The 26,663-nt window shown below is 39.6% G+C and overlaps 1 protein-coding gene and 1 long non-coding RNA gene across 3 annotated transcripts in view; both read left to right on the forward strand.

Moving 5' to 3' along the window:
- Window positions 1–26,663, forward strand: part of LOC149926075 (uncharacterized) — a 374,126-nt gene that overhangs the window by 14,253 nt on the left and 333,210 nt on the right. The window lies entirely within an intron of this gene.
- Window positions 25,346–25,936, forward strand: LOC149926077 (uncharacterized). 2 transcript variants are annotated; one of them, XR_016476987.1, is made up of 4 exons: window positions 25,346–25,468; window positions 25,576–25,630; window positions 25,695–25,765; window positions 25,848–25,936. It is a non-coding gene; the product is annotated as an uncharacterized LOC149926077 (long non-coding RNA). The 2 variants fall into 2 exon arrangements; XR_016476986.1 differs by having other exon boundaries at window positions 25,346–25,473; window positions 25,609–25,765.

Here is a 26,663-nt window from a genome sequence, read left to right on the forward strand (position 1 = left end):
ATATCAATACAAACACACTGGAAATTTTACAAAGCTGCTACTGGTTTTTTCTAATACTTCTTACTACTTTCCTTACTATTGGTAACCGGGTTGTTTAGTATACCTTACTGTTAAACTAATTACTACACGCTGATTTTTCGACATTTCCCTACCGTTTGGCCAACAATTAAATACTGTTTTTTTTTTACAATTTCTTACATTTTATCGGGCTACATCTCATTGGTTTTCATTTACCGCTAAATGGTTTAAGGTTGTGCAACAATCTTTTGGTTGCTCTAGCGAGAACTATCTCGAGCAACCAACTTACTAGGTATTGTAGGCATATTATAAATATTAAATTATATTAACTAAGTAATTAAATTAAAAGGGCAAGATTTCCAAGTGAATAATTAAACAAGTTTTAATTATAAAAACAGAATATCATTAATGAAATAGCAAATACAAAATAAACAAAACCTATAACCCTAACCAATTAATACTTTTCAAACTAGCTAACTTATACACTAACCCCCAGGAATATTCCTTTAATTATATGGCCAATATTTAATAATTTAAAATTACGGGTTAACCCTTATACACGTCACTAATTAAAACTAGAGAATTACGGTTAATAATTCCTTATGGAATTTTAACTAAATACAGAGCTCCTTATAGAGATGTAAATTTTTAACAATATGTTAACTACGTAACCTCCTTACTGAGTGATATCACTCATTAAAATAGTGCGCTTATTAATAATGCGGTTTACCGCCACAATTAGGTTCTACTCATCGTTATAGTTTCGGTGGCTCCCGCCTGAAGGCTTGGTGATCAATCCAATGAAGAGTCCACTCTTCGGTACGACTTTGACGGCACACATTTCACTTCTTTAACGGCTCTTTTAATAAGTTCACGTGTTTAAAGTAATAGTCCCTTTTCGGGTGGCGAGTATACAGTTGCGAGACGAGTGGTTTCGTTGGAGTTCACGACAGTTCTCTCATATTTCTTTATCCGAGCGCGTTTAAGAAACCTCGGGTTAAGGTCACGTGACCAGGTATAGCTTGACGTCGAATGACGTTAATGGAAATTCCTCAAACACATTTCACCACTTTTGTAACCTTTGCAGGTGAGTCCGATACATTTTTACAATAAAACACTTTATAACGTATATACATGAAAAACCCTTGGAAATCTTCCACGGTCAAAATCTACTTAAGTAAAACTTTTTTCTCAAGCATTCCACAGAATTACTACAATGCACGGGAAATCGTTGGACGCTCGAGGTAGAAACCCAGGGGACCCCCCTACGACCTAGCCCATCTCTCTTTCCGTATATCTGTGATAAGCCTATATTTTATATTTTCACTTGGAATATTTTTATTTTTAAACTTACAATATTATAATATATATATTTATGCAATTAAAAATGGTACGACTATAAAATATCGTTACGGTTGCGCCTTACTGGTTTTGGGTTGCATCTTACTGCTTTTGGGTTACTAGTTACTAACATATTTTTATGTGAGCAGTGCAATGCAATTTATAATGAAATCTGTGACGTTTATTACCTCACAGGCCACTTTTCTACTCTACCGAAGTCTAAATTTCACCTGCATTTCAACAGCAGACCGGCATCCTTTTTTTGGGGCTCATCAGTATTGTATTATATACTAGAATATCCTCAATGCAAATTATAGAGAAATCATTCATGTTTAGTACATGGCGGTCGACATACGTCAAACCACTATTTCGCTCGGGCGCCCGTCGAAATTCGACGTTCGGATAAGTCAAAATTTCAGAAAGATTCCAGGATTTTGTTTTTCTGGGAGGGGCCCAAAGAGTTACAAAATGTCTTGACTGCTTTAGTTGTAATGATAAGCAAAAAAACGATTTTTTGAAGGCTTCTTCTCCCGTTAAGGGGCCCAAACCCCCGGACCCCCAGGGTGGGCCACTGCCGGTACTACTACACCTTACCTACGAACCCCCTTGATACTTAGATACAATTCCTGGCCTTAGACTGTATTTGATTTACCTATGATTTTGTACATGTACAGAAACAGTAATGAGCTGTCAATAATTCGGCAAATTGACCTTACGAAGCATAAACCGCAGGTTACTGTTATTAAAACCACATTGCCGTCGAATTTCTATTTAGTTACTGATTTTTATTGAAAACGCTACAACGCCGGTTCTATTACCTCCGTGTACTGTTGAAATAACAATACCTTACTGTAAATTATACGGCATATTGCTGATAAACACCGGAAACAACTTGTTACTGTTTTTTAAACCAGAATCAATAGATCCGAATTTACAGTTAGTTCTGACAGTGATGGGACTTGGACGCAGTTGATTCCTTCCGTAGAGCGAAAGAAATTCTGTCTTCACATTCAGTAAAACCGATCACTCTTGCACGCGAACTATGTCACCTTAAAAACGATTGTCAAGATCGCCCGATAGCTTTCTTTACACGCACACTAAGTAAAACAGAACAAAACTACAGCCAGTTTGAGAAAGAAGCCATGGCTTTAATTTTGGTTGTTACAAAGTTTTGCGAGTATATTCTGGGATGAAAATTCATATTACTCACAGCTAAACTACTTTCTCTTGAGAAGCAAATACCAACCGCAACTGCATCGATAATTGAAGATTCATGGGCTGTAACTCTATCTGAATACGATTATGAGATCAAATAGCGACCCGGATCCAATAATGGCAACACAGACGCCATGAGACGTATACCTTTACCGATACCATTCCGCCAATACAAATAGAATACATCCCGATGATCGAAGACTATGTTAGGCAGCCTCACCCAATCTTGGCGCAAGTACCGAAATTCATTAAAGACGGATGGCCTTCAACGTCATCATGTGGAACCATTTTTTTATTTCCGAGCAGTTCCATATATAATCATTCTCAATGAGCTACAAGATGGTCATCTCGGTATTACCAAGACGAAGCGACTCGGAAGACCTAAAGTCTGGTGGGCGAAACTTGACGCAGACTTCGAAAATCTAGTATCATGTTGCTCAGAATGTAAACAACGATCATCAATAGCGACCGTTAGATGATTCATTGGCCAAGGACAGAAATAGCGATGGAACGAGTTCGTGTCGATTTTCTCGGACCTATTGGCAAGTACATGGTTTTAGTTTTTCAAGATGAATTAGTTTAAAAAAAATTAACAGATGTAAAAATTAACCCGTTTAAGAGGTGAATTCGTACCAATCGGAAATAAACTCAAACTAGAAAATCATAAAAACCAGGTGGCACAGGCTTTAATAGTAGTCTCAATCTCCTTAAGTATTTATTTTTCATTTGGGGCTCCCAACTCCATCCTTTTCACCATGACCAGCAGCACGACACTTGTATAGCTAGATACAGGGATACAATACTGTGCAATAGCATTTTCCCGTACGCGTTATATTCATTTGGGGGCCTGAAAATATCCCTTTTCACCATTGCCAACGGGGAGACAATGGTATAGTTCGTTAGCAGAGAACAATAACTAACCAACTACATACCAATGACAATGAGAGCGATCCGACTTCCGCGAGAGTCCGGCATAACAGCCGCCATTGACGCATCACCAACAGAAATATCGGAACCGGAAATAAGCACCCCATTTGGCATTTCCCATTGGAAATGAGGTTAAAAAGGGCGAAGCTGTTTCTGCCACATAACGTTCACTTCAGATTACCACTAAAAATACTGTACCTACTTTGAACAACCAACCATATTAAAATCAGAGTCGTTTTGTCTGTCTTTCTGCCTATCTCTGTTTGGCGAACGAACGAACAAATAGCGGACGAAGTAACCGTCAGATACCTTTAAGATTTTGTAATAGTGTTCTCAGAACCATAAACAAAGAATACACCAAATTTCAAAACATTCGGATTATATCATTCAAATTTAAATGATATATTCAGCAATGCAGTACGCCATTTTCCAAAATGGCGGACGCAATAGCGGTCACAGATCCGTAAGATTTGGTAATTATATACCAATTTTGAATCATAATGTTGAAGAAAAGGAGCAATAAGGATATTTTTTGTAACAAAGTCTTATATTTTCGTTATCTTTTAAGATAAGATTTCGATCCAATTTGAAAAATAACCGAGAATTAATTTCAAATCGGTTGAGGTAAGGTTCACATGCTGTGACCATTTGTTATAGAATTAGATTATGATTTATCTAAAAATAGTAAAAACAAAATATTAATAATACATTTTTAAATTACTTAATATGCCTGGAGTTGCTAGACCTAAACGAAATCTCAAAGGAAAACCTGATAATTCAAGAGCCTCACACTCTATGGGTAATTCTGGGGTGGCGGAGTGGTTAGCACTTTCGCTTCGCAGCAAGAGGAGCCGGGTTCGATCCCAGCTTGTGGCACTGGGTGAAAACTCGGAACAACTCCTTCTGCGTAGAGTTTGCAAGTTCTCTCCCCACTGGTTTAAGGGGTTTTCCCCCGAGATCTTCGGTTTCCCCTTCCATAAAAACTTGTTGAGGTTAACGGTAATAGTTAGTGTAGGGAGCTGTTGGCTCGAACGCGTGGCATGCAGGGCTTGTCACCACCCTCCTACGCATTATAACCCGGCCACCTGAATTAAAGGCTTCAAAAGTCGCTCGATGACTTAGGCCTAAGGTGGTGCCTTGGGTATTAGCCTAGCTGATTATATTTCCTACAACTGCGACGATAAAAGCTTCACGAGCCACAGAAGATGATATAATTCCGACGATGATTCTAGCCAAGAATGAATAACAGCTCGTCATTCTGAAGGCTCTGCACAATCTTCAAGTTCAAACAAACTCTGCGGAACGTAACGCCAATTTTAACCTAGGTGGAAAACAGTGTATCTCATTTTAAAGTACAGCAAAGATGATAATCTGATGTACTGCAAAATCTAGAGAAAAGTTGATGGAAATTACACAGACTGTTCTCATTTCTTTATCCTGGGTACTAACATTCATTCAAGTCAGTGGCGGAGCCAGAAATCCTTCAAGAGAGGTGTTTAAATTATGTAAAATACCTAATTGGGTCGAGATTGGGTGAAATTTAAGTGCAGTCGAAGTTGAACCCAAAGGTGGGGGTTAACTTGGAAACCCTCGTCTTCTCTACGCAGGGTTGGGAATCAAACCCCAAATACCGGATTTTGCGTTTAAATCAGGTTTATTTAAACACTGCTTTACTTTACTTTCAATATATTTTTCTCTTTTGTTTAACGATACATACATGTTATATAATTTATTACAAGTCTCGCTAGTTTTGGTTACGATGATTACCTGTCTCACGCGACCAGAACAAAGTTTTAGTTTTGGTTTCTTACAAGTCTCACCAAAACGAAGTTTAAGTTTCATTTTGGATTTTGTATAAATGCAGGGTGACCAGTTGGTCCTAAACCTCTTCGCACTCAAAGTACAAGTTCCTTCCCCTCTAAAACTATAAAGTCAGCCGGGGCATCTCATTGGTTCCCTAAAATATACGTCTTCCGACACGCGGGTGACGTGTTTCCTGCTCGCGCCAAGGATCGTCTCCACACGGTCATTAACCCGAAAGCATAGAACCGGCATACGTTAAAATGTCACGAAAACGGAAACTGAAACGAAAACACGACGGAAAAGTTAACAGGAAAGGTTTCAGCTTTAAGATAAATAACAGAAAACATTTACATTTTGAAGTGTGCGTCAAAACATCGAACGTTAACAGAAACGTAAATAAATTTAATTTTGCGTTTGCTGTTTCTGAATACCTTTTCGTGACATTTGTACGTGAGCGTATTGTAGGCTTACCTGTGAAAAAGTACACAACATCAAATATGTTCGTATTGCTACGCAGTTTGATTCCTACGTTTTACACCGATAGGTGGAGTAATGGCGGCGATACATTTTCCGGCGTGTTGCGGCTTGGCGGGAAAACAGAGTACATCGTAACTGCTCCTGGGAAGGCTACAACCTTCAGCATACTTTTCATTTTATCTGGGGGCCCAAAAATTTATTGAAAAGCATTAAAACAAATAATGATTTTAATCAATAGATTACAAAAAATCAAGTTGATTTAAATCAGTCAACCCTGGCAGAAAGTGCCTCCTAACTTAATTTGTGGAGCCTCTAGAGGATCAAGACGTATAACATTTGAAAAGGTCAAAAATTGGGCCTACATCAGAGAGCAAGTATTAGCCTACACCTCTTAATAGATAGATACTGATCTCCACAGATGAGTTAAATAATTGTAAAATGTCCCAAAATTGCGCCGTCTTGTAGCGATTTCTTGAATTATACAAATTATCCTCCATGGCCACTTGAGGTCGAGAAAAAGCTTTAAAAATGAAACTAACGCTTACTTTAGCCAAAAAAAAATGATGTATTATCTAATGGAACACGGAACTTGATTATTTCAATCACTTTAGTTTGTACAGGTTATAATTTTCTAATTAGATATCACATCTAGTTTACTGCGCAACACACTAACTGGTAACTTTACCATCGTACAAAACAATTCCTGGATGAGTTACACCCGTATATACCACTTGCGTTGCCATAAGAAATAATGTTTAGTCAAAATAAAAAACTGACATGTCTCAAATTTAATATTTCATTTACGAACAATAGTCCAAAAATATCAAAAATGCAAAATACTGTTTGTGTTAAGTTTTAAAAATATGCTTAGAGAAGAATTTTCCTTGCTCGACCTCTCTCTAATTAGTTACGAACAATTTTTTTTTATTCGGTAGAAAACTCGATCTTGATCGGGGTGTCTGGGATCCTTAGGACACCCTCGTGGTTGTCCCCAACTGGGCGATATTCCAACTCTTCTCTCGTGACGACTGTTGAGATCGGAACTCGTTCGATGAAGTCATAAATAGGCTCTTGTTTGACGCGGCTGACATCGATGTTGACGCAATTGGAGCCAAACTCCATTTCTCTCTCGACGGTGGCAGTGTCGGCGTCAGGTTGGGTCACTTCCGCTTTCACGGCCTGAGCGCAGTGGAGCTTTTCGGTGAGAGATTCAATCTGATCCGTCGGTAAACGTCGCAGTTGCACCGAACAATTCCTACCTCGCGTTTGGCGACCAGAGAGGTCAAATTGAAGGGGCTGTGATTGGCGCCCGGGTTCTGTGGGGTGACTGTTCGAAGTGAAAATTTGGATTCCTGATGGACCCTGAATTCGACAATGCGCTTGAAGGGTTTTATTTATAGGGCTGTTCCGGTCGCATTTGTGGGCCTTTGCCCCCTGGGAGTGACGTGCTCTTTCGTGGCGAAGTAAATTGTTGTTATGTTTGGCCCGATATCCACACTTTGTACATCCAAAGGGCTTCTCAGCCGTGTGCCTTCTTTTGTGGACAATCAAATACGACTTTTGCGCAGAAGTATAGTTACACTGGTTACACTGGAAGGGTTTTTCGCCCGAGTGAGTTCTTCTGTGACAAATTAATGCACCCTTCTGTGCAGATGCGTAGTTACAGTGGTCACACTGGAAGGGTTTCTCGCCCGTGTGAGATCGTTTGTGGAAAATCAATGTATTCTTCGTTGCAGATGCGTATTTACACTTGTCACACTGGAAGGGTTTTTCGCCCGTGTGAGATCGTTTGTGGCGAATCAAGTCACCCTTATGTGCAGATGCGAAGTTACACTGGTCACACGAGAAGGGTTTCTCGCCCGTGTGAGTTCTTTTGTGGCGAATGAAAGTACTCTTATGGTTCGTTGCGTAGACGCATTCTGAGCACTTGTGCATATTCTCTTCTCTGCGGCTCATTTTTCCAGTTTCACTCTGACTCAAAGGCCTAAAACCAATTAAAATTTAAATATTAGCGAAAATTAATCAGGACGGTCGAACAACTTTGTCATTGGGTGCCAGTAAGTCGAAATAACCGCAAATATTACACTATCAAATGCTAGATTATCCTTATTTATAGTTGACTATTCGCCACCAAAAGTATCGATAGGTGGCGCGACCGTTGCGTCAAAAATAGTGAACGAGGGGGAACGAATCGGCGACTCCATTAGAAGACGCGTTGATAATAATGAAAAGGTACTGGCAGTGATTCTAGATTTGACCAAGGCATTTGATACCATTAGTCATAATAAATTATTTGATAAACTAGAAAGTATCGGCATTCGTGGAATTGTTTTAGATTGGTTTACCTCTTATATGGGAAACCGATACTCGACTGTTAAAATTGGAAATTATACTAGCTCTAAGGACGTAGTATTATTAAGGTTAATTACAATTAGTTTTGCCGTGTCATATTTCCGCAATTCGACCGGAACGTTAACAATACAGAACGAGAGAAAACGCATTAAAGTCGAAATACGGTAATGTTTAGAAATTAATAATTAAAGTGTTTTAGGACGTACACGTCTATATGTTATATCAATCGATAGATAATTTAACGTAGTATTTTTAAGGTTAATTACAATTAGTTTTGCCGTGTCATATTTCCGCAATTCGACCGGAACCTTAACATTAGAGAACGGTAAATAACGCCCTTAAACTCGAAATACGGTAATGTTTAGAAATTAATAATAAACGTTGTTTAGGACGTACACGTCTATATGTTATTTCATTCGATAGATAATTTAACGTAGTATTATTTAGGTTAATTACAATTAGTTCTGCCGTGTCATATTTCCGCAATTCGGCCGGAACATCAATATTAGAGAACGGTAAATAACGCCCTTAAACTCGAAATACGGTAATGTTTGGAAATTAATAATACTCGTTGTTTAGGACGTACACGTCTATATGTTATATTATTCAATAGATAATTTAACGTAGCATTATTTAGGTTAATTACAATTAGTTCTGCCATGTCGTATTTGCGCTATTCGGCCGGTAAATAACGCCCTTAAACTCGAAATACGATAATGTTTAAAAATTAATAATAAAGGTTGTTTATGACGTACACGTCTATATGTTATATCAATCGATAGATATTTTAACGAAGCATTATTATGGTTAATTACAACTAGTTCTGCCGTGTCGTATTTGCGCAATTATATCAATCGATAAGAAATGGGATAAAACTGTTAAATTCGTATTTCTGTAGTATAGACCAACATTCTTATTCTTTCGTCGCGTTCCCTACTGTAGTCAAAAATGTACTTTTAGAATTTTCGTTCTGGCAGATTGACGCTGGTTTGCTTAACGGAGTCAATCTACCAGAATCTGGAATGTCTTTAAAAATATTTGTAACAGATACAGGAGGGTACGTGACGAATTAAATAAAAACGATAAACAACACTATTAATATATTTCCGTTATTGTTATTTAAATTTACAAAAAAAAACGGTTAATATGTAAACTATTTAAGTTTAATTTCATAAATATTGACACGTGTCATCGCTTTCAAATTAACATGCTTTATACTATTGAAAGCGGCCTGTCGAATGGTGTAACAATTTCCGTGGTAGCCGTTATAGAAGAATTGTAATAATTAATTTAAACCTAGCTCACGTTCCAACTATAAGAACCGAGAAAACGGTTAATCTGTAAAACATTTAATTTTAAATTGAAAGCGATGTCGTTTTTATTTAATTCGTCGCGTACCCTGCTGCATCTGTTACAAATGTTTTTGATGACATTCCAGATTCTGTCAGATTGACTCCGGTGGTTTGATTGTCCAGCGCGGCGAAAGCCGTTAATTTTTAAAAATGTTTCTGAATATTTTCTTCGAAAGGGTAGGATTCGCGAGTAGCGAAGTGCGAAAGAAAAGTAAACCCCGTTCTAGACGTTACTAATAACATAAATTTGCTAATAATATGTTTCACTATCTTTGTTCCATAAGAATTCGCGTTTTAGGGTTTGACCAATTTTATAAAATCTGACTATCTAATCATGGATTAAATATCGGAAGCCTTTTTTCCGTATTATCGTCCATATTTAGTAAGTGCCGAACAGAGCTGGGCAAAACCGACATTTAGTTCACTTCTCTCGAACTTTTTTTAGTTCGTTCGCCCAAAATTCACTGCATGAATTATTCGAACCCAAACGTACTCCTTATCTCTCTCAGCATGAATTCGGCGACACTAAAGTTTGAAAAAATCTCTCCCGCAAAGAAGTTTTTTTCAATTGAGCCTTGGTACAAAGGTTCTTAGGAGAGAGCGAAATTGGGGTGAACGTTTTATTTGTAGTTGCTCTGCGAAAAGTTCGACTAATGAACGAATCTTTCGTGAATTTTGAACGAGAGTGACAATTGGGGAAACGTATTATTTTCGCAAGCTCTCCGAGAAGTTCGATAAATGAATGAAACTTCTGTGATTTTTAAAATAGAGCAACAATTGGGGGAACGTGTTATTTTCGCTCACTCTCCGACAAGTTCGATAAATGAACGAAACTTCTGTGATTTTTAAAATTGAGCAACAATTGGGGGAACGTGTTATTTTCGCTCACTCTCCGACAAGTTCGATAAATGAACGAAACTTCTGTGATTTTTAAAATTGAGCAACAATTGGGGGAACGTGTTATTTTCGCTCACTCTCCGACAAGTTCGATAAATGAACGAAACTTCTGTGATTTTTAAAATTGAGCAACAATTGGGGGAACGTGTTATTTTCGCTCGATCCTCGAGAAGCTAGATAAATAAATGAATCTTACCCGAATTTGGGAAAAAGCTTCATTTGTGGCCAGTTTCACCAATGGAGTTTAGTAAAGGAATCTGGTCATAATAATTTTATTGACAAGTATGTAAAAATTGATAAGGCGAAAGGATTCTTTAGCGAAGACGTATCGCTAGGTTTTTGGTATGGGAAATTTCATTTTTACAATGGTTTTCCCTAAAATCTGGAATTTGCTCATCGGGTATGATTTTCGTCAACCCTTGTCAATACCTTTCACTCTTCGAAAATTTAATCTGACCTGGCAACAATCAAAATTTAAGATAAAGTACTGTATATGAGCAAAAATCTATATATATAAAATCTGATGTTTGTATGTTGGTTCGTTTGTTTGTATGTTTGTATTTTGGTTTGTTACTCTTTATGCACGCCCAAGATAATTGTCCGATTCACCCGAAATTCGGTCTGCGGCGTGGTGGCGCCTGCCGTCAGGTTTTAAAGGTGCCTTGGGTTTGCTTAGCTTCGTAGTTTTTGTCCGCGGGCCTAATAACCCGTGACCTTAAGACCGGGTAGCCTTTGAACGCCTTATAGGTTGTAGTCGCATAGTCCTACGTGTGTTTTATGTCATTTAGCGCTCAGAAGTAAAATATAAGTGTGACATGATCTTCGGACTTTGTCTGTAGTCTAATGAACACAAATATACTCATCTAGCTGAAAGCACGGCCGGACGCCGGGCGTTTCGGCTAGTCTAAAATAAAATGATGAAAAATTGGCCCCTGATGGAAACATTAATCCCACTGTGAAATGAATTTACATATTTAAATATTTTGAAAACCTAGAGGGAGTCTGCCTATAAAGCTAATAACCTTAGGATTATCGGGATACGCACACTTCTCAGGAATAGGTATATTATACACTTCCACTGTAGCTTTATTATTATTGGGTTTCAAATTTTTTATCAAATGTAAATATACACTCAATTCATACGCCTTTAAACATAATATTAATTAAGTGATAGTTCTTCGCATTCCAAATATATAATTATATTTTTGGTATAGAAACCGCATTGTAACTATTGTCAATATTGCCAGCAACTACAATGCCCACGAGAAGTCGGAATTTATAGGTGACCGTCGCTATCATTAGGGTGTAGAAAATCGGGATTTGGGTTTGATGATTTTCTGTTTGGGTTTGATGGTTCTCTGGGAGAGTAATTTTTACTTCGCCGACTGAATAAAACGATATAAAAGGCAGTGCCGTGTCCAATTGGGCCTACCATTGACTGTACTTTTACCACCGTCTCCACCGACTCTTAACATTCACATACTGCGCCACCCCCTCCCCCCTTGACGAATTTCTGGCTACGCCATTGGTAATAGGTTTGTTTTAGGTTTTTAGATAAAATGGGGGTTGCGTAACATTAGGGGACTTAACAGCCTTTGTTTTAATTTAAAAACCGGGATAGTGCGCTCAAAAAATACCTTGTTATTGAAGTTTATAAACGCGCATATAGTTTTTTACTAATTTAAAACATATATAAGCGGACATCAGGATTTGATTTTAAATGATTTCTTTATTTTTTACCGTTTTGACGGCTTCGATTTTAGTTAGTTTTTATTATACAAAAATACAATACAAATAAAATTAGGTGGTGACATCAATGAAACTCGACGCTAGTGTCTTGAACACCTGAGAAAGTGGGGAGTAAGGGTACATTTTAGAAATTTTGGAATTGAATTAATACACATTATTTCTAAAATGAATTAGTAAATCGTAATTAATTTCAAATTGAATTAGTAAATCATAATTAACTTCAAATTGAATTAGTAAATCGAAATTAATTTCAAATTGAATTAGGAAATCGTAATTTTGGAATTCAATTAGCGATGCCATTTTGCCAATAAGAGGTCTCGAGTTTTTTAGTTCCACATCGAGAAATATATATCGAAGTGGGACACCGAATGTCGTTAAGTGTTGTTGTAGTTTGTTTGTTTGTTGTGGAAAGTGACGACACGGTAGATGGAGCTGCGAAAAATAATTTATATAAATTATATTTTGGCGGCACCGGGACCCGAACTCAGATAGCTGCTGGCCGCGTAATCTCTAAAACGGACGCCTTTACCAACTGAGATACGCCGTTCTCTGCGATTTTTCGCTTGAACTTTTAGTCGTTTTTAGCGACGCGGGGGGATTTGGCAATTTTAGTTGTCGCAATTGTCGTTCCTTTTTCCGCGTTATTTACGTATATTTCCGGCGCTTTAAGGTCCAGTGAACCTCAAACTTCGCCTCCCCCCCAACCCAGTGGATTTTCACGAACGCTGACACGGGCGTGGCGGGAAGTTTGAATTACAGTGTGGGGCTACACAACTTTTACCAATGGCCAGTTTCAGGTCTGTCAGGTAAACAGCGGGCACAATTTCGACCCCCCCCTTTCATAACAATACGTTAAAGTCAACTCTTTAACTAAGGATGGTACTTTTTATATCAAACGATAGAACGTGCAGTGCCGGCAATTTCCGCCCCGTTCGACCAACCCCCTTAAAGGGAGAGTGATCGAAAAAAAACAAGTTAATAAATTCATGTGTATTTTTTTTTATGAATTTGCGAATTTGCATGACTTTTGGTGCCTAAACTACCCAAATGTTTGATATAAATTTCCTAAAATAAACCCATTTGTATCCCAGTTTAAGAATTTCTTTAAATCATATTTCCACTAATTTCAATAATTTAAAAGAATTATGTTCGTCGTGTTTTGCTTACCTATTTCACCTTTCATACTTTCCGTCTATCTAACGATAGGAAATCACATGACCTCAACAGCTTTTGTATTGGTTAATTTGGTTTGCCCACCCGGGTATCCTGAGGGTAGGCGGTGGCCACTCTTTAACATAGGATGGTAAATTATATATCAAACAATAGGAAATCACACGGCCTCAACAGCTTTTGTATTGGTTTGCCCACCCACGTATCCTGAGGGTGGGTGACGTCCAAGCTTTAATCCTTCAACTTAGGATGGAATTTTATATATCTAACTATAGGAAATCACATGGCCTCAACAGCTTTTGTATTGGTTTGCCCACCCGCGTATCCAGAGGGTGGGCGGTGCGCACTCTTTAACATAGATTGGTAAATTATATATCAAACAATAGGAAATCACATGGGCTCAACAGCTTTTATATTAGTTTTCCCATCCGGGTCTCCTGATGGTGGGCGGCATCCACTCTTTAGCTTAGGATGGCAATTTATATATCAAACGATAAGAAATCACGTAGCCTCAACACCTTTTGTATTAGTTTGCCTACCTGTGTCTACTAAGGGTGTATGGGTTTGCTCACTCAAATACACTGATGTGGAACTAATATTACGGCCTGGGCCGACTTGTTAAAAGGTTCTACCAAAATAAATAGCCTAAATCACGTAGCACTTTGCAATAGGCCTTCTTATAATATAACACGAACAAATACACGTAAAAAAGCGTTTTATCTTAGAGCGCGCGCGCTGGCACTGTTCTAGTTACGGCACTGAACAGTACGATGAATCTAACGTAATCACACGACCTCTCTTTTTTATATAAAGATTTTTTCTACCTCTGATATAAATTATATTTTAGCGACTATTACCTTAGTTCATTACGCGATAATAATTTTATTTAACAAATTGAAGCTAGCTCAAATTTTGGTTGTCTGACGAGAAATGAGAGCTAACGATTATGCGGAAAAGCGGAAAGCGAACAACTCGTGAACGAGCGGCTCTCGAAAATTCTAGGTGACCAGTGCAGTCGCTCTCTTCGTACGAAAATTCTAGAGACATTTATTTCCCGAAGTATTATTCCAAAACTCCTTCTAGAGATGCTCGATTAACGAACTAAAATTCCAAAGCTCGTTCAATAGTGTCGCACCCAACGACGGACACCAAGTCAACCTTCAGCGGGCAGCAATCGCGTACCTCACCACCCGAAGGGGTAAAGGGTTATTCCCGCAAGAAGAGCGCGTCCCCTCGACCGGGTATACACTCTTTTTAGAAACGTTTACTGGGCGCCGCCATTACCCTACAGGAAACAAACGAGCAAGCGCTCTACCGCAGAAATTTCATCCCCCCAAAACAGGTTTTTTCATCACCCTCCCCGTAGACTGTAATGTAATGGCGGTCGATTTCGGAGGCGCGCAAAAGAGTGTTTAAAAGGTCCACACAGTGGCCGAAGAGGAGAGTCTTCTTTCGAACGGGATTTCTTAAGGCTGAAAAGCCAAGCCTGTCGAGAGCGCTAGAGATAGGAAGCAATAGGCTGTGAAAGCTTGCCTTATTTATAGTGCCTCCCAAAAGAAGAAACTTCCATAAATATTTTCTGGATTGTATATTATAAGTTTGTTTCTTAATAAAATCAATTTAAATCTCTTACAGTCGACTCGCGTTTTCTCCGACTGGCAATAGAGACATTCGCTGTTGTTTTGAAACCCCGTTGTAGTTGCGCTCTCACTCGCGAACGGCTGCCGTAAAGCGTTAGAAGGCGCTTCAGATTCAGTGAGCAAGGTTGTTCAAAACAAACAATTTCGGAAAATGCCCACCACTGTAAGTCTAAAGAATAGCATTTTATTTAAAGAAATTTAAACTAGCTCAAAATTTCGTTGTCTGGCGAGAAATGAGAGCTAACGATTCTGCAGACAAGCGGATTCCGAACAACTCCTGAAAAAGTGGCTCTCGAAATTTTTAGAGGGTAGTCGCTCTATTCCTACGAAAAATCTAGGTTAGAACCGAATGAAATCCCACGGCCAAAAGATTGGTTCGCTTATCGAACTATTTTTCCAAAATTCGTTCTAGAGACGTTCGCTTACCGAACTATTACTCAAAACTCAATTTAGAGACAAGTTCACTTATCGAATTACTCTTACAAAATTTGTTCTAGCCCACGTTCGCTTAACGAACTATTACTCAAAACTCATTTTAGAGACAATGTGACACTTTTTTAAGGATTTTAATAAATGGCAAATTAATTCGGTCGTTGAAGTTGTCTAGGGGTAGGTTTTAGTATTTCTAGGAATAAAGTGTCAGCATTGTGAAGTAATAAAAAATCAATTTAATGGTAAACTTGTATTTTCATATACGCAAACTTATTAGTAATATAAAACATAAACATTTAAATGAAATCGTTAGTCGGCGAGGGAAATATAATCGACATAGCTCTCTGGTACCCAATGAATGAAATCGTTCTTACGTAAGTTGCAACGTGGAGGTTTCTGGACGCTAATGTGATCCTACGGATTGAAGCCCGAATAACTCTCTTCCACAGCGCACTACACGGTTCATGGTTCATATTCGCGGAGCATATCGGACGCGAACTTGGAACTTCGTTAAGCGCCGTAAACTTGGCTTGAGCTCGAAGGTTGGTGAAAAAGGTCCAGTCAGCATCATGGCATGGGATCAAAAAAGGAGGGAGAGACACGTGTGACCCGTCTTTTTATCCCTTTTAGAACAAGGGTTCGCTACGGGGTCGTTGGGGTTCTTTCACGTATGGAAAGTTTGAGAAGGTGTTGCGATAGTTGGGCAATACCAGAGAGCAATAGCGAACTTGGGAAAACCAGAGCCAGTCGTAGAAATATAATAAGGGGGCATTCATAAATGGGTAAAGTAACCATTTTGTTACAAATCCCCCACAACGAAATGTCAAACGTCCTCGGTTGACCACAAAAACAACGTAAAAGCACCAAAAAAATACAAATAAAATACAAATGCAAAGTAGCAAAAAAAATGTGCACTAATTGAAAAAGGGAATTTGGTACAAAACATGACCACTAGGTCTAAAAAAACGGAATGCGAAAATGTAAATTATACATTAAAAAAAAGCTAGGAACGAAGCGTTAAAATTAGTAATAAAACTCGGGGGGGGGGGGGGGTTAAATATATGTACATCGTTATATCAAACATTTACACTATATACAATGGCCACAAAAATTAAACACTAAAATTAAATTAAATACACAAAAATGCACTAGCTACCTAAAAACAAAGTTATAATCAGAGGCTCGAGATATATTCTTTTTGCAAATAAAAATTAAATAAAACATTAATGCAGAATATAGTAAATGAAGAGCAAATCAAAACAAATAAAAAGTTAAACAAAGCAATGAAACTGAAATTAATATTAACCATAAAAACACACCTAAAACTAAATACCAACATTAATGACTCTTTTAGTTAATTTATCTCGAGGCCTAAGCCGCCTAAGAATAGGAGGTTGGTCACCATCCGAAGATTCAGGGGAACTAGGACGAGAGGGGGCAGAATCACGCTCCTCAACTGGAGCTAAATTAGGGGAAGATCCTGGGACACCCTCAGGGTCACGAGCAATGTACAATTTAAGTTAGTCAACGTGGTAAGTGCCTTTAATTGGACGCTTGGTTTTAACGTCAGCTAAGTGATAAGTGTGGGAACTAAGCTTATTTCCTATAAGGAAAGGTCCATCCCATTTATCTGCCAATTTAGCCATAAAACGAGCCCCAGCTGAAGACTGAAAATGAGTCTTTCGCCAAACTAACTGACCGATTTTAAATTCGAAGTCGCGTCGACGATAATTAAAATAGTGGGCTTGTTTATCTTGAGCGATTAAAATGTTATCCTTCGCGGTGTTTACAGCTGCCGTTACACGGTCTTGAATGCTATCCGCGTGGGCATGAACATTAGAATCCGCAAAATTTTGCTCGGGGGGGTAAGTGGGGGAAATGTCATAGGGGGTGCGCAATTCGCGTCCAAAATTTAAATAGGCGGGAGAGAATTTAGTGGTTTCATTGGGCACGGTCCGGAGGGCCATCGCTTTTTCTGCCAGATTCAAACCCCAATCCCTATGATTATCGGTGATGTAAGACGAGATCATTGTACCGACCGTGCGATTATACCGTTCAACCGGATTACCGCGCGGAGAGTAATACGAAGTAAAACGTCGAGTAATGCCCATTCTTTTGTAGGCTGCGGTCATAATTTTACTCACGAATTGTTTTCCGTTATCCGAGATGACGGTGGCGGGAAAGCCGAAACGCGAAAATACCTCGTCTATTAATTTAGTTACTATAGCTTTAGTTGTACCACGTCGCAATGGGAACATTTCGACCCATTTAGACAAGGTGTCGACTACGACGAGCAATTGAGTGAAGCCGCGCTTACTAGGAACAAAGGGTCCTTTCAAATCAATGGAAACCACCTCCCATGGATCCGAGGGCAAGGATGATTTCATATGACCAGCGGGTGCAACATTGGGGCTCTTATTCGCCTGACACGTGGGGCAGGAGCGAACGTAACGAGTAACTGAGTTTGTCATTTTTTTCCAAAAGTAACGAGATTGAATTTTACGGAGCGTTTTAGGAATCCCGAGATGCCCGGAGCAGGGAATGTCGTGATTTAATTGCAAAACAGTGGTTACCAAAGAATCAGGAACCCAAATTCTAAAGGAACTACTATCAGAAGCGGGGGAGCAAATGTTTTTATAAAGAATATCGTGAGAAAGAGTGCACTGTGGCGCATATTCTAAAACAAAATCTTTTAATTTAGGATCAGTGGGAGTTACCGAATTCTGCAGAAAATCATGGAGAGCGTGAAGATTAGGGTCATTAAAACCTTTTCATCGAAATGAATAAGGGGGCCAGTCTGATCGTGAATGACAGAAGCTAAAATAGGAAGGTCCAGAAAACTAGTTTCATCCTCGACCAGCGAGGTTGAAGTGTCGTCGTCTGGGAAACGGGATAACGCGTCCGCTATTCCGTTACACTTGCCTGGAATATGCTTGATGGCCGATACATAAGGTTGAATAGCTAAACGCCAACGAGCTAATTTACCTGTGGGGTCGCGAGCGGTGCGCAACCACTGCAGAGCACTGTGGTCAGTGTAAACGGTAACTTGACCACCTTCTATATAAGGGTGAAATTTATCAATCGCCCATTTAATAGCTAAACATTCGCGCTCAGTCACTGAATACTTTCTTTCTGGGCCACTCAAAGCGCGACTAGCATACTGAATAACTACGGGTTTACCATCACTATCCTGACTCAAAATTGCACCGAGACCGGAGTTAGACGCGTCAGAAAAAACATTAAAAGGCTTATTAAAATCGGGCTGAGCTAAAATTGGAGCGGAAGTTAAAGCAGTTTTAAGGGAATCGAAAGCTTGCTGATGCGCGGGAGTCCAACACCAAACCGAGTCTTTATGTAAAAGAGCATGGAGGGGGGCCGCAATAGTGGCAAAATTTTTAATAAATCTGCGGTAATAAGAGGCAGCGCCTAAAAAACCGCGCAGTTGTCTTAAAGATTTTGGAGGGGGTTTTTCACTGATAGCCGAAGTTTTAGCAGGATCGACAGTTACACCTTTCTCATTAATAACATGACCCAAAATTAGGGCTTCGGTCTCACAGAAATGGGTCTTACTTGCCTTGATGGTTAAACCAGCAGTACTCATGATATTAAAAACTTTTCTGAGGGTGGACACGTGTTCATCAAATGATGACGAAATAATGATGATATCATCAAGATAAGCGGATACACCCTCTCGGCGTAAAGGGGCAAATAATTGATCAACCATCCTTTGGAAGGTGGTGGGAGCCGACGTGAGCCCAAACATGAGAACTTTTGGGCGAAATAACCCTCTGTGAGTTACGAAGGAAGCCTTATCACGGCTTTGAACATCGAGCGGAATTTGCCAATATCCGCTCTTCATGTCCAAAGTCGTGATGAATTTGGGATGTTGAAGAGAATCAAGTATATCATCAATTCTTGGCAAGGGATAGGAATCTTTTCTCGTGAGTTTATTAAGCGCCGAATAATCAATACAAAGACGAGAACCGCCATCTTTTTTACCAACGAGAACGCAAGGGGAACACCAGGGGGAGTTACTCGGTTCGATTAAGTCGTCTTCTAGCATTTGGTCAATAATTTCATCTATCTTGTCACGCTTATGGGGGAGTAACGATAGGGGGCGCAGGAAACTGGACAAGCGTCACCCGTGTCAATAAAATGCGTGGCAGCGTTAGTTATGCCGGGGGTTGTAGCGAACAAGTGTGTAAAGTCGTAAACGAGGGGCTCGAGAACCGCGCGCTCCTCGGTAGATACTTTGGCTAACAAAAGAGCCTGTCGAAGATCATCAGCATCAAACTGGCGAGGGTCGGCCGCGGCACTAACAATAGCTGGCGGGAGGTCGCCAAAATTGCGAAGGAAAAAATATTTTCCCGAGGGAGGGTCGGAAGGGGAAGAACGCCACGAAAAGCTCATATCGGAGCAATCCAAAACGAAACCTAAAGTTTGTAATAAATCTAAACCCAATATACAAGGGAAAATTAAATTCTTTACAAAATGTACAACGTGAACTGTTTCTTTCCCCGGAAGATTAAGTTGGGCAGTACCGCTGCCAGTTGAAGTTACGCGGGTTTTGTTCGCGAGTTTAATCCCCAGCTTAACGCGTTTACTCTTATTTTGAACATCGCTTAAAATTACGCTACGAAATTTATCATTGACTAACGTGTAAGTAGACCCAGGATCCACAAGGGCAAGACAAGGAGTTGAACCATTAAGAGAAATTTTTATTTTGGCCAAAGATGGCAAATCTGAATTTGGAATAATGCGACGTGTGGACCCTGCGCTGCAAATGGGAAATTTTAATTTCGGCGGGGAGCGTTGACGGGATGGGTTGGAGCGCGGGAGGCGGTAGCGGAGCCTCCCGCGTTCTGGTTTCCCGAATTGTTACGGTGGGGTGGGGAGGGCTGAGGCTGAGACTGCGACGCTAAATAGAGCCGGCACGCTGGACGAATATGACCCGGTGTGTGACAATAGTGGCAAACTACACCGCCAGAACGAGGAGCATCGGAACGAAAAAAGGTACGGCCCTGGGAATTATTGCCGGCGCCATGAGGACCGTTGCGAATTTGAAAGTCACGAGACCGAAAATTACCCTGATACTGGGAATTAGAAGCGCCGGTTCGAGGAGGGGGGTTACGTAAGGTCGGACAGTGGCTCTGATAGTGACCGCGCTCCCCACAACGAAGGCAAACAATATTACAAAAAACCGATGGGTCAACTATTCTCGCGGGCTGAGGTCGTGCATGTTCGGTACCGCGCCGAGGAACCTTTGCCTGTTCAATTAAATCGGCCTTGGCCACGAGATCGCGAACCGAAGCAAAGTGATCCGTGGCGAGAGCGACGCGAAATTCGTCGTTTAAATTCCTACGAATACTTCTAATCTGAGTGGTGACCGGCATAGGGGTAGATAATTGGCGAATGATGGCGATCATTCCTTCTACATATGTACCAACGGACTCACCCGGTTGTTGAAAATGAAAATCTAACTGATCTAACAAACGGTCGTCGGTATTCTGAACCTGAAATTCCGCGCTAAGAGTGGTCGAAAAATCGGCGAAGGAAGCGAAATCTGGCTGAGCGTAAAACCACTCAAGGGCCGCGCCCGATACCATAGCGGGGACCCAATGTTTGACAAAGAAGGGTTCGGGGCAGTTGCGGGACGCGAGAATTTGACGCGCCTTGGTAAGAAACTCCTTCGCGATGCCGCCCGAAAAACTACCCGAAAAACTAGGCAGAGTTACGGGGGGAGCCCACGCAGCCGGCATGGCCGCAGCGGCGGGGGGGAGAACATTATTTTGGACGGTAGTAGTAAGAAGGGCCAACTGTGCCTGAAGGGCCGCGATAGCCGCCGCGTTGGCAGTGGGGTCGCCATTGGCGTTGTTTTCGGCATGATTAGGCATATTGGCGTCTAAATGGGGTGGATGGGTAGTAAGGAAATAAACTTCAAAACACTCTTGGCAACTAAAAATTTCACCTAACGCTGGGGCACAACCACGAGTATGAATATCTCTAAAAATAGGCATCAACCAACAAAAGTGTACAAAGTATTCGAAAACAATGAGAGCATGCCAAAAGACCAAAACCAATTAAAAAATAAATGTAAGGGAGGGAGATGACCAACCGAACCTACGCACCAAAAATCCGAGCATAACAAATTTGTAAAAAAAAACAATGAACAAACCCTTTACCGCGGAAAAAAAAATCCTACAAATAAACGCTAAATCCTAACAAAATACGACATGAAAAGGTAAACAAAAGAAACAATTAACGAGGAAAAAAAATCGACGGTAAAAGAGAAGGGCATTGAAATTAAGGTTACGAGGTATATAAAACAAAATCCGAAATTCAAAACCGGAAACGGGCCCCCAAAATGTGACACTTTTTTAAGGATTTTAATAAATGGCAAATTAATTCGGTCGTTGAAGTTGTCTAGGGGTAGGTTTTAGTATTTCTAGGAATAAAGTGTCAGCATTGTGAAGTAATAAAAAATCAATTTAATGGTAAACTTGTATTTTCATTACGCAAACTTATTAGTAATATAAAACATAAACATTTAAATGAAATCGTTAGTCGGCGAGGGAAATATAATCGACATAGCTCTCTGGTACCCAATGAATGAAATCGTTCTTACGTAAGTTGCAACGTGGAGGTTTCTGGACGCTAATGTGATCCTACGGATTGAAGCCCGAATAACTCTCTTCCACAGCGCACTACACGGTTCATGGTTCATATTCGCGGAGCATATCGGACGCGAACTTGGAACTTCGTTAAGCGCCGTAAACTTGGCTTGAGCTCGAAGGTTGGTGAAAAAGGTCCAGTCAGCATCATGGCATGGGATCAAAAAAGGAGGGAGAGACACGTGTGACCCGTCTTTTTATCCCTTTTAGAACAAGGGTTCGCTACGGGGTCGTTGGGGTTCTTTCACGTATGGAAAGTTTGAGAAGGTGTTGCGATAGTTGGGCAATACCAGAGAGCAATAGCGAACTTGGGAAAACCAGAGCCAGTCGTAGAAATATAATAAGGGGGCATTCATAAATGGGTAAAGTAACCATTTTGTTACAACAAGTTCACTTATCGAATTACTCTTACAAAATTCGTTCTAGCCCACGTTCGCTTAACGAACTATTACTCAAAACTCATTCTAGAGACAAGTTTGCTTCCCGAACTATAATTCCAAAACTCCTTCTAGAGAGGTTCGCTTAACGAACTTTTATTCCAAAGCTCGTTCTATAGAAACGTTCGCTCTTCTCGGAAATCCCCTTCGTAAATCAGTTCTCGCTCGCGAACGACTGCCGTGAAACGTTATAATGCGCTTCAGATTCGGTGAGCGAAATTTTTTTAAAACGAACCATTTCGGAAAATGCCCACCTCTGGTGCCGAACAACAAAGTTTGAAAGTCGCATATTTGTATCCTCGTAGTCTTGTGATTCTAAAATATGAGTTGCATTTACAATTTTTTTACGTGCTGTATCATTAATGATACCATGAATATATGAATTTCTACCATGAATATCGCCAGATACTTATTCACACAGAAGATAAATCTGCAACGAATTGTCTGGAGACGCAATCCAGATGAACTTAGCCAAGACTTTACGCTTCTAACAGTAACTTATGGCATGGGTTCAGCTTCCTTTTTGGCGGCTAGAGTACTGAAACAACTTTCGGAAGACGTCAAAGATTATTTGCCCATGGCATCCCAGGAACTGTCCAACGATTTTTATATGGACGATTTGATGACTGGAGAATAACTTCTAGGAAACGCCATTAAGCTCCAGTCCATTATATTAGAAGCTATAAAACAAGGCGGCTTAGAGTTGCGTAAATGGTCATCAAACGAACTATTATTATCTACAAGGGCAAACACCGTTACGAAACGACCTCAGTGAATCTATAAAAACAATGGGCCTTCATAGGCCACCCGCCGCTGATCACTTTTCGTTTCAAGTAACGTCATCACCACTTCGAACATGTTTTACGAAGAGAAAGATTCTTTCAGATACAGCAAAAGTATTCGACCCGCTTGGATTTCTTTCACCGATCATTATTCGTGCGAAGCGTATGTTACAAGAAATGTGGCAAATAAAAATAGATTGGGACGACGAGCTACCAAACAGTACTAGTAGCAAATGGAAAACCTTCCGAAGTGATCTGTCAGAAATAGAGAATATTAAGATTCCTCGTCATATGTTGCAGCCTCACGCAAAACAGGTAATTCTTCACGGATTCTGTGACTCTTCCGAAAAAGCTATGGCTGCAGTAGTTTATGTGAAAACCATCAACGAATCAGAACAAATTAAAACGCAACTCGTCGCGTCGAAAACACGGGTAGCACCGCCCAGCAAAATCACACTTCCACGACTAGAACTATGTGGAGCCCTACGTCTGTCCAAATTATTAGCACTCGTTAAGGAGTCTTTGAACATCGAAATAACGGATGTTCACTGCTGGACCGATTCAACGATAGTTCTTGCTTGGCTGGCTTCCCCTTCACAAAGATGGAAAATGTTCGTGGCCAACCGAGTGGCAGAGATCCAAGACACCACGAACAATCTTCAACGTAACCAGTCTTTGGTTTTGGTGCCTTAGGCAGTTACTTTTGAAGGGGTTATAATTTAAGAAAGAGTGTTCGCCCTCATGAAATACACACGGATATTTAACATTTGCGATTTTCTGATGAAGTTTAACATGGCTCACGTATTGCTCATTTTTTTGAAAAGTACCGTTGCAAACACTACATTTTCTAAAGGCATCCATCGATGAATCACTCTTGAGGGCGCATTCGAATTTAGCGTACGAGTTCGTAAGACAACTTCCTTCAGCGTGATATCCGCCTTTTCAAAAATATAAATTCACAGTTTAACACAAACAACGCGGGGAAAAACATTTTATTTAGGTAAGGAATATAACCAAAGCGTTCTTTATGGAAGACCCCAAAATGTATAGCGATTAAATACCTAACAAGCCGCCATGAATCAATAAGGTCATATCATGGACAAATGCAATCGAACTTGTTTGAGGAAGAAAAAAACTGGTGATAAGTTTATAACGCATTGTCGTTTCAAGTTTTCCAGATAAGTTACTAGTATAGGTAAACTGAATGTACTTGATACCACTAACAGACATCATGTTTCCGGAAAATCGTCGAAAAAGCTCTATTCGCTGGCTAGAACAAAGGCTGAAATACAAATTAATGACTATAACCAGAGAGTGTAAAGTCGCTTCGCTACAGAGAGGCGCCTCTTCCTATCCCCGTAATGTTAAAATTTCGTGGTACGTTTTTTCCCCATGAGAGCGTTGAAGAAGCAGACAACGGTGTTTGCAATTCCCGGACACACGATGGCACTGTAAAATTGCTTATCAAAGAAAAATAAAATTTGCTCTCAGTAGGTTAAAGTTGAATTCAGCTCAGTCAGCTGTGATGTTGAATTATTTTAACTATTTAAGTAAAACAGTTGATTTCGTAAGAAATATAAAAGTAAGTACAAGAAAAATCCCTCCCTATTTCATTTCATTATTATCAACTGTACTTTTTTAATATATCAAAAGAAATTCGTGGAATCTAAAGTGGAATATTTTATGGGCTGGCCAAATCTTAATTAAATATACCAAAACCATGGTAGAACATTGGTGTTTTGAATAGCAGCGGTGAATTAAATATTCTGAAATATAATTAAGAACATTTTCTTTTAGAAGGTTTGGACTTTCAATGGCTTTGCAAATTTCTAAATCTTTGTCAGTGAATTGTCCTTTACCTTGCAAAACCCAATGGTTATCATATTTGGACAATTCTTCATCATGGTCCAGGAGCTGGTACTTTAAACGAGTCTGTTTAAAATAAAGTCATCCAAATTGTCAATTCAATATGAATCTGATGGTTTTAAGAGGCTATTGACTGATGCAGCTCTGTACGCTGCCTGGTATTGTTGAGGATTTGGATGATCTCAATTGTCTCCTTATTGACCAATGGAACCAAAGTAGTTTTCTAAAAATCTTGACTAATTCTTCCAGTTACTAAGAACTTAAAACCAAAATTATCCTTTATATCATTCCATAGGAGTAGCAAAGACTGAATTGATAGTTTCCACCCTTCAATACAAGGTAAGGTTTTATACCTACAGTTCTGAAGCTACCATGTATTAAACCTTTCCAATTTTTCTTTCAGCATTGGTATGTGGATGGATTGATCAGTCATTGCTCTTTTACAGTGTGTTTCATTGTTTAATGTCCTGCTATTGCAGCAATCAAAAAGGCCGTTCATGTGTAAGAGGAACTCTGCTGTGTATGTGCTTTCAATTGTTAAAACTCTCCTAATCCCATTGAACAGGCCATTTGAATTAGAAACACTTTGACTGCAAATTTGGGCAGCTAAACTGACTTTCATGTTAGAAAATGCTGGTAACTTGATATGTTTACGTTTCAGCATATGTGTGCTTTGAAACTTACCAATTTCTTGGTCTATTTTGAAAAAATGTTCTAGGACTGCCCAAGAAACTAGATTGCCTTCCACTATTATGGGATACCGTTTGAAATTGTTCCTCACACTTTTCAAGAGATGTGGAGGATCAATTTCATTGAATGGCTTTTCCACTGATATCCCCATACTTTTGAACAAATTTTGATTGCCTGTTCCTTGGTCACAGACTACAGCTTTGACAATAAGGCCAATACGTTTTAGGTGAGTTACGCAATCATGAAGCAAAATCTTCAAAGTCTGTTCGTGACAAGCATCTTTTGTGAGGAAGTAACCAATTGGTGGTTTGAATTTCAGTTTTATGTCATTCACCATGAACACTAGGGCCTGATTTGCGTACTATTTTGACCTTCCATATGGACCGAAGTCTACGAAACCCGAGGGGGTAGCCACTTAAGAAATATGGTGTACAAATAGCGAGAAATAAAAATAAACATTCCTAGAAATCCACAAGAAATATTGGAAATATCAGAAATATTTGGAAATCTGGTGTATAATTTTTTTCCAAGTGCCTACGCCCTCGACGAAACCTTCAATGTTATCGTTTTCATTATTGTCAAAATGTTTAGTTGAATGGCTATAGTTATGTTCAGTACAAATATATTTAAATGGAATAGAATTCAATATATAGTTCTGGGTTTAAATTCATAGGAATTGACTTCATCCAGTAAAAAAAAATTCATTTAAAGCTAGTGTTCATCATTGTGAATATTTTATATAAATTATCATTTTCTTCGTTGAATTGATTTTGGAGGGCATAATTTGGCATTTGTAGTGCTGCGTTTACCTTACACAAGATTGTAGTTGTAATATGATCTTCAG

The sequence above is a fragment of the Leiobunum rupestre genome, chromosome 10 (assembly GCF_980474605.1).
Source record: "Leiobunum rupestre chromosome 10, qqLeiRupe1.1.hap1, whole genome shotgun sequence".
Lineage (NCBI taxonomy): Eukaryota > Metazoa > Arthropoda > Arachnida > Opiliones > Sclerosomatidae > Leiobunum > Leiobunum rupestre.